Genomic DNA, 10,150 nt, shown 5'->3' on the forward strand with positions numbered 1-10,150 from the left:
AAAAACTCTTAAAATATATACAAACAAAAGAATAGACAAGATGAACATAATCAAACTATCTGTATGAAAAATAAATAAATAAAATGACATAATGATAAAATAATATATACAATATTTACACAATTGACCTGAGGATCCCTGAGCCCACTCTATGCTCACACGTGGGGGATAGAGTAGAGCTCAAGAGATCCCAGCGCATCCCTTTCACCGCATCACTGGTAATGAGCCAGTATTATTTTTTTGTTATTAACTTTTCTTTTTCTCTCTTTTTAAGTATTATTATTTTTATTTATTTATTTTATCTTAATTATTTTTCGTTTATAACGTTTGATATTGTATTAGGAGTGTCTTTTACAAGAGTCTATACCTGCCATAATCAATTGTTAAAAAAAAAAACATGTATCTGTTATATTAACCATGTAAAGCCCACCAGGCCGATCTGGGAATAAATAAAATAATGGTGTTATCGCTCAGAGAAGAGTGTGGTTCATTGCTAATCATTTTCAGTTCAATAATATCAAAATTAAAGTGGACCTCGTTAGTGTATGAAAACTAACTTTTATACGGAATAATCATTCAAACTTCAATTCAAACTAGGCACATGTGAGCACTAATTAAATGGGTTGTTTGCTGGGAATACTATCCCAGAGTAAAGGGAACATTTGTTAACATCATTTCCTTTCGGATTGGAGCGTTGAAAGAGCATTCCATTAATTGATTGCTAATTCAAACTGGATTTTAATCAATATCTTCTTTCTGTTTCTGTTTGTAAATGCTTTTATTTTATTTCACTGCCATCAATCGTAAGTGTGTTAATTTTAACTCAATCCTGATCATAAAGTATATATTTTTAAATTTAATTATTGATATTTATACAAATATTAAACTGTATTTAAAATTTACTACAAGTAAATTTGATGTTAATTATACTATGATATGAGGAGAATCTACCTGTTAATAGAACTCCAATAACATCTCTAGAAGAAAGATTTCCTTTTGGAAGATTATCAGGTAATGAAGGAGCAGCCAGGTTTTAAACAAGTGGGTTTGGGTGGTGAAGAAGTTTATCATGGACGCATCGTCATCTGGTTCTTGCCTAATCAAACATATGGAACATGGAAAGGAAGGAGCATTAAGGATTAGATACGAGATGGTTCGATGGTTTAGTGGAGCACCAAAGTTCAAATCCGTCCAGATAGGCCTTATTACAGCCATATAAATATTTATGATGAATTGGAAGTTTAGACTGTTTGCTTAGAAATTGTAATAGTCTGAGCAGTTTCTTTTCTTCTTCTTTCTGGATTCTAAGTCAGTTCTATTTCCAGATGTGGTCCAAGGTAACGGATCTGTTCGACATGAATAAGTAGAGTTTAACTAAAGGATAATTTGAGGCAGGAATTCATGTGCTTACGACAAAGGGTAAATGTGATTTGCTGGAATTTATTTTTATCCTCCAGTTTTGACTCCATTCAAAGAAAAGAAAAAAGGAATAAATTGAAACATTTTTATTTAGTGTGTAGACTGAAATTTTGTAAAGGAAAACTGTGGGAGAAGGAAAACAAAAATGCTTTCTTTCTATTTTATTATATCATGTAAAAATATGTAATTTATATATGTCCGATCACGGATTGATCAGTATGCTGTGTAATGTAGCAACCCGATGTATTTGGGTTACATATTACATTTAATAGCCGGGATGTCTTATCTTCGTTGGCTACTCTGCAGTTGTCCCTTCCTCTTTCGACCTCAGACTTCAGAACTCTCTCGGCAGAATAATCCCATTTCGTTTTCTCATTGCTGGATCTTCTTCCTCCCTTCTTCTTTCTTTCCAGCCATTTCATTGACTGGTCGTATTTTTGAGAAGTGGAAAGAGTTCTAAATTTCTTCATCAGTTGAGAATTCTTTCATCTTTTTTCGCTTCTTTTTATGTCCACTCTTGATGCCGTCGTATACCTTGGTTGGGTACTTACCTTACCTTGGTTAGGATTAAAAATAACTTATTTCTTGATTTAGTTCCGCCCAAAGTTTTCTCAGGAAGGGCTAGTTGCCTACCTCCCGAATCTGTTATTTGTTCGATAAGGCCACCTAGGTACTTCCTGAGGCACTCAGCAATATTTATCTAGAGGGGTGGTCCCTTGACGATTATTGCCACCGCTAGGGGCCCCAGAGAAGGGCCAACCCTTTGTTAATATTCAGAATATTTATTTAATTGCCCTTAATTACTTCTTCAATACATAGCAATATTATGAAAACAAATATGAGTGAGAAAGAATATCATCCAAAAGATATAATAATAATAGTGATAATGTGTTATTCATATGACACACAATACTTAGTATTTTTTTATGTATATATTTTTTGGGTCTATTATCCTGTTACCTCTTTTTTTTTCAGTACGTGTTTGGACTCCTTAAAGTAATGTACTCTGTCTCTTAACAATATATTTATAATTGTGATATATTAACTAATTTTCTTTTATTATTTATTTGTTTCACAGATCTCGGCCGTCTCCATGTTCTTCGTAGATCTTCAAAGTTTTGAGGTTAGTTGTTTAATTATATATATTTATTTATAAATATATTTAACTGTAATAAAAATGGTGGCTACTACATTTAATTTTGTATGCAAATTTGTTTGTTTCTTAAAAATTCATGCAGATACATTTAAATCGTACCTGATTAGGAATATTAAATTTTTGGTAGTGTCAGTAAAACATGATAAAGCTCACTAGTTGATTAATGTTGTTAATGTCTGCGAAACGTTAATTTTTTACCATTAAGTTATTTAATTTTACGTTTTTTTAGAAGATGGTCGTGGGGTTCAGTCTGAAACGAAAAACACTGAGATTATTGATATTTTATCATGCTAACGTTTTGGCCTGAATTTTACACTTTCTTTCGGTGCAAACGAAAAATACAGCTGTGTTGGAATAAAAAAAAAATAATAATACGAAAAATATTATAACTAACTATGAAAAATGTTAAAGAATATACAATAATATGAAAATCTAACTAGCGCATATATACAAAAACTGAAACAAAAAAAAACGTTAGAAAAAAAGGATGTAATAAAAATCTTGAACATATGTAAATAAAATAAAACAGTTATCAAACTAAAATATAAAGTTATATTTGATATTTTCAAGCTTAACACTATATATATTAAATCGTTTTCTTTCTTACTTTTTCATGATATATTTTCTTATGTATTAAAATATTAAAAATTATCAATATTATTAAGGTTTTTTGCCATATGTTCTGATACCTGGCCAAGGAAGGATATCTTTCAAGGGACCTTTCACGGTGCCCCTGTGTATATACAAACACACACCTGTTAGAGCTTTTAACACCTTAGTATACCACAGTATTTGCCGAAGGATCAGAAGCCAATTAAGCAGGTACAAACCCTTCCTAGATTTGTCAAAACTTCTCACCCCCTCTCGGGCCTATGGGGGACGCCAACCTAGGGGGCTTTCTGTCACCTATGCCCAATGAGGAATTAGATATAAAAAAAGTAACGCCCCCAAGGGAAGATGGGAGAAAAAGGGGGCAGGACAACTAGACCAGGAAAAAAGGACATTGATGACGATGAGACTGAAGTAAGAAGACCGAAGACACAAAATAAGCCTCTGGAAAAGATTCCAATTATTATCATTGGTAGGACTCAATCCTAATTAATTAATTTGTTATGTATTGACATTTTGTCAATCCTGGGTATTATTAAGGTGTTTCGACATCTGCCCCTATACCTGGTCAGGGTATCCTTCTGCGAAGCTTTTAGCGTATCCGGATCTGAAATCATCTGTATTAAGTTTGTTACATTACCAGAGGCCCCTGAGAAAATTAGATTGGCTAACCTTTAAGTGTCAAAACATAAAATGACAGGTTGTGACGAGGGACCAGAATCAAATTAACCAGGTGCAGGCCCTTTCTGGACATGTCAAATTTTTTTTTACACATCCTCGGCCCTGAGGAGGGGGACGCCTGCACCGGGAGTCTTCGGTCATTGATGACCAATGAGAGAAGAGATTCCAAAATAAGGTAACGCCCTGAAAAGGGAAATGGGAGAAAAAGAGTAGGGTAAGAAGGCCAGAAAAAGAGGCATTGCAGGAGCAGATGGGAACACTCAACAGGAAGGCTTAGACGGGTGAGGACCACAGTCAAGAGGCAGGCTTAGAAGATGCACTTCGACCATACGAAGTCGTGAGAAGGCCCACGAGACCTGGACATCCCTTATGAAAAAGACGACACCTACGGCACTAAATCCCACGGCATCAGCAGCTATAAGTATAAAATTAGTAAGTAAGTAATAATGTAATAATCTATATTTTATGGCAACCTTTATCTGAATCATTTTATCATAATAACAAATTGTAAATAAATATTTAGTTTCTTTATGTACTTTATATACTACTATATAACCCAATATACCACTCTTTATTATACTATATAATTAATGGTAACAACATTTTATAAATATAAAGATATTTAATTGGTAAACTGATAAACACACAAACAGCCTTTGGAAAGGAATCCAATTATAATAATAGTTTTTTAGGACTCAATTTATAATCAATTAATTAACTTATTTTCGATAATTGCCGTCAGCGATTATCCTGGCATCCTAAGTAAATCTCCATAGCATACATAGCAAATTAATTAACTTAATTTTGGATAGTTGCCATCAGCGATTATCCTGGCATCCCGATTAAATTTAAAGATAGATACTTTGCAATTTATTTTACATATTATTATTTTAGGAATTCACAGTTTCTTTCCTATTGGAAGAAATATTCACCTAGCCGACTGTATTTAAAAACTTTCTAACGATACTCGCTGTACTGAGGAAAACTGCTTTCTGCCATCCTTTTAATACTTTTTAAGCAGCTTAAAATTCTCTTCTGAGCGGATGGTATCGTCTAGAATGATGCCGCTGGAAAATATTAATACCGGATTGCTATGTATCGAGGTTTTAACATTCCGACAACAACAATACGGTAAATATCGTTATATGATTTAGCCACATCTGCGAGGGTACCTGTTCCCTTGGATACCCCTGTCAACACACACAGAGGCACCTGTGTTTGTGTACCGCACTCGGTCTTGTTGTAGCTTTACACACATGTCTTGCTATATGCAGAAGGACAGAAGCCAATTAAGCAGGTAGAAACTCTTCATAGAACTTTCCCATCCCCTCTCGGACCAAGGGGAGACGCTCACCTAGGTGGCGTTTTGTCACCTATGGCCAATGAGGAATTAGATTCGAAAAGGGTAACGCCTCTAAAGGGACGTGGAAGAAAAGGGGCAGGCCAACGAGACCAGGAATAAAGGATTGAAGACTCAGAAGTAGGAGAAGTAGCACAAACAAAACGGGAGAGATAAGAAGTCCTGAGAAGGGCTCTTCAGAAATGGAACTCCACGGCTAGACGAAGTCTTGAGAACGGTTGAGACCTGGGCGCCATCCCTTATGAACAAGATGACACTCACACTACACGCACCACCCAAATCAACCAACTCAGCACTCATCCAGATATATATTAGGTAATAATGTAATAATCGATATTTTATGGCAAACCATTTGTCGGGATCATTTCAATCATATTATAATTTAAATCATATCAATGTAAATAAATACTTTGTTATTTGATATAGTTTATATACTATTATATTACCCAATACCACATCTTATTATATAATGTCATTAATGGATACAATATTTTTTAAATACAAAACTATTAATTGGTAACTGGTAAACACACAACAAGCCTTTGGAAAAGAATCCAATTATAATAATAGTTTTGCTGGACTCAAGACTGAGACGTTGGCACAATAAAATAACTTATCACTTATTATACAAATGAATTGTTTTGTCTGATAAGATGGTCCGAGATATTTCTATTCCTTTTTACTTCTTTTCACTGCTTTTAGACAGCAGTGTCTTCTTGTTTTTGATGCACTTTTTATAATAATTTATTTAGTGCTACTATCGCGATATACTCTTTACATATTTCTTTAATATTCGTTTATGTGGTGATAGTTTTCTATAGTGTTACGAAGTTAAGCACGAGCATGGTGTTAGTACGTTATGTATTCCATCTTCTTCTAATCTCTTAATCAACTAATATCTCTTGTCCTTCAGTTGAAAAAAAAAGTTGTATAAGATACCACCAATTATCATTACTTGTGATGAGGTTAACAACTTTAATTAGAATCAATATTGAAATAATCAAAACACAACCATGTATTGTTTAAGAACAATGTTTTCTCGTGCAGTAGCCACTAACATTTGATAAGCTGGACAGTTCACTGTCAAAAGGTATACACTCAACAGTTGTAGAGACAGTAACTTCACTGGATTCATCTGCTACAATTATTCCAATGTTTTTAAAAGGGCCTTTTGGCTTACAAGAAAGACCATACGTAGTGTGTGTGTACACCTTTCTAACCAACTTTATATTAGATATATGTGGAGAAGTTGATTGGGGGTGTGGTCAATAAAGAATAAAAATATGTAAAGCTTATTCATTAGTCCCAATGTTGCGGCCACAATTTCAGAACTAAGCAAAAAATCAAGATATCCATAATTAATAAATGGAAATACCGAACAACTAGACACATAAGAAGGTAACAGATAATATAAGTAAATAAGTATTATAGAAGAAAATCCATGGTGTAATATTAAAAGAATATTGAAATTGTATATAATAAAATACAGAGAAAATAGAAGTGAAAATCTTCGTCAAGGCTAAGAATAAAAACATGATAACAACCATTATTATTAAATATAAATCCAAAAAAAAAAAAAAAATAAACACAAGAAGATAATAGACAATATAGGTACATAAGTAGTTTTTAAGAAAAAGCATTGTGTAACATTATAAGAACATTGAAACTGTACATAGTAAAATACAGGAAAAATATTAAAATTAAGAATGAAAAAATAATAGATTTTTAATAATGTAGTACTATTAATAATTTCAATAATATATATTTTTTTGAATAATTTATTTATTGTTATTTACAACTGTATTCATATATACACATCAAGTAAATTTGCAGTAAGTGATATTATGACATGATACAAACATGTGGAGAATCTACCCATTATTAGAACTCCAAAAACACTTCTAAAGGAGAAGATCTCGAGGCCATCTTCTTTTAAGACGCCTAGGATTATTATTAGGTAGTGAAGGAGAAGCCAGGTTAGAAACGAGTTGGTTTGGGTGGTTGGGAAGATTATTATGGAATGATTGGTATCTGGTTCTGGCCAAATCGGCAACATAGGGGACATTGAGGTCCTGATGGATGATTTGATTTGTTACAAAGTAAGGAGTATTAAGGATTTTACGAAGGATTTTGGACTGTAAGGATTGGATTCGAGAGGAATTAGATGGCTTAGTAGAGCCCCATAGCTCAATTCCGTATGTCCAGATATGCCTTATAATAGTCATGTAGATCAGTCTTTTGTAATGGATTAGAAGTCTGGATCGTTTGTCTAGTAAATGTTGTAATAGTCGGAATCGACGAGCAGTTTCCTGTCTTTTTAGTCTTGTATGAGAATTCCATGTCAGTCGTTTGTCCAGATTTAGTCCTAAGTAACGGATCTGCTCAACCGGAATAAGTGGGGTATTATTAAAAGATACTGTGGGGCAAGACGAAGGTTTACGACGAAGGGTAAATGTGATTTGGTGGGATTTATTGGAATTTATTTTAATCCTCCAGTTTTGGCACCATTCTTCAAGGGTGGTGATGTGAGAATGGAGGGTTTGGGATATGATGGAAGGATCATTATTCACTGACAATAAGGAGGTACACCAGCAGACTGAATTTCAATAATATAAATTATTTTTTCATTCTTAATTTAAATATTAATATTTTTCAGGAAAAAATAAAAACATTGAAACTGTATATAGTAAAATACACTATTTTACTATATACAGTTATATGTTCTTAAATTGTTACACAATGCTTTTTCTTAAAAACTACTTATGTACCTATATTATCTATTATTTTCTTATGTTAATTTTTTTTCTTCTTCCTTTTTTTTTTTTAAATTCCATTTAATGATTATGGTTGTTATCATGTTTTTGTTCTTAGCCTTGTCGAAGACCTAAAATTCTGGCGTTGTCACTAATAGATAAGTTTTTACTTATTTGTGTTTTCCACTGAGTGCTCATGAATATAATTCACAGTCAACTATCTATTCGTCATTACTTTATACTAAGTGTATTCCACTTGTACAAATCTTGGTGTTGGGTAGTTAAAGAAATAAATTATATCTTTTATAACAGTTATGTATTTGAAACTATTATGAAGAAGATAAGATCTAGCTGCCATTAATGTTTATTGTAACTTCCAAATTACATTAACAATAAGACTTATAACTAATATACAAAACTATAATTTGTCTTGACAAAAACTCGAAACAATTGGTAACGTATGTTACAGAGTAACATTTATAATTTTAACACTAGTTCAAAGAGAGACTTCTGTTAAAATGCCAACAAGAAAAATAAAAATTTAAAATAAGCTTCGTGAATGAAATAGGAGTATTGCCATTCATAAAAGTAGGAATCATTGACCTTGAGGGACCCAATTTTCTTAAAGTTTCTAACAATTAAGTGAAATTGAGATATTATATACGGTGTATTGGCCGTTGGTACAATTGTGAAATTGAGTTTTGTGTACTACGATTCAGCTACTCATCGGTTAAACACAGAACATTTATTTCCACCGAGATTTAAAATATTCTACCAAATAGAATGGATTCGAAACAGTGAACATCGAACACATGTTATAATTGAGGCATGCAACATCAATTGGGGTGTTTTCTTCATGGACCAAGAGCCCAAGAGGAGAAAAACTATATACAGTTAAGAGTCAAAATTGATGACTGTGGCAAGGGGAGATAAAAAACTGGCTGCTATTCCTGAAGGGATAAAAAAATCATTTTTGAGTTCTTTCAGGTAAACAAAAAATTGGGCGTTCTTTTCTGTAAGGAAAAAGTTCATTCTTTACAAGAATACTGTAAATATCATTGAAAAGTAAATATATATATAATAATATTCTTTATTTATTCTGGGATTGATCCCTTAGAATAATACACAGGCGTCAAAATCAGGCTTTAGAGCCTTAGAGTAAAATACAAAATGAAATTATAAAATATAATAAAATAATGGATTTGAAAAGATAAAAATGATCAACAATAATTAACAGAATATATAAATAAGAATAGAACAAATAAAATAAAACCATATGTCAGATCATAAAACTTAAGATGACAAAAAAAGAGATAAAAAATCAAATACAATTAAACTAAAAATAATAAAGGAAAATATAAAATGTCTGCTAATATATGTATTTACAAGTGAAAACATTAAATAGAGAAAATATATAAACATTATTTGAAACTTTCAATTGTTATTCTTCCGGAATTGGGTAGACAGAAGGTAGTCGAGGAGACGGGATTTGAAGATTGGAAGGGTATTAGAATTACGAATAAAGGAGGGAATAGAATTCCATAGAGAAGAGGAACGGATGAGGAAAGATCTACCAAAGGTTGCGGTGCGATGGGCAGTTACATGAAAGTCTGAAGGCCGTGAGCGGGTATTGCGGGAATGCACTGAGGATTTAAATTGAAGGATATCAGAGATGTATGATGGTCGGCGGGATTGGATAACTTGATATAGAAAGGAAGGAAGGAAATATTTACGAAGGAAGGAGAGATAAAGCCATTTCAACTCTTCATAAAATCGGGTTACAGAGGCGTCCCTGAGGACCCCAAAGATGAATCGTACAAAGTAATTATTTGACCGTTTTAATTTAGCATTAAGGGCCCCCAGAGACACCCCCATAAACCACACAGCAAAAATGATAGTGGAGGAATATTAAGGAAGTAACCAGAAGCCTACGGGTTTCAAAAGGAAGTAGGTGACGAAAGTAATTTAAACGCTTTAGGGTGATAAAGTTACGACGGAAAATGTCGGTGACTTGGTTTTTCCAGGAGAGAGCTTGGTGTATACCACGGTTTTTAACGTATGGATGGAATTGTATAGGATTGTTGTTTAGGAATAAGATTGGAAAATGAGGAATAGTTTTCAGGAGGTGATTGGATCCGGTGAACATATTATATTTAATCATGTAAATATATA

The sequence above is a fragment of the Halyomorpha halys genome, unplaced genomic scaffold (assembly GCF_000696795.3).
Source record: "Halyomorpha halys isolate HHAL.00 unplaced genomic scaffold, Hhal_1.1 Scaffold109.1, whole genome shotgun sequence".
Lineage (NCBI taxonomy): Eukaryota > Metazoa > Arthropoda > Insecta > Hemiptera > Pentatomidae > Halyomorpha > Halyomorpha halys.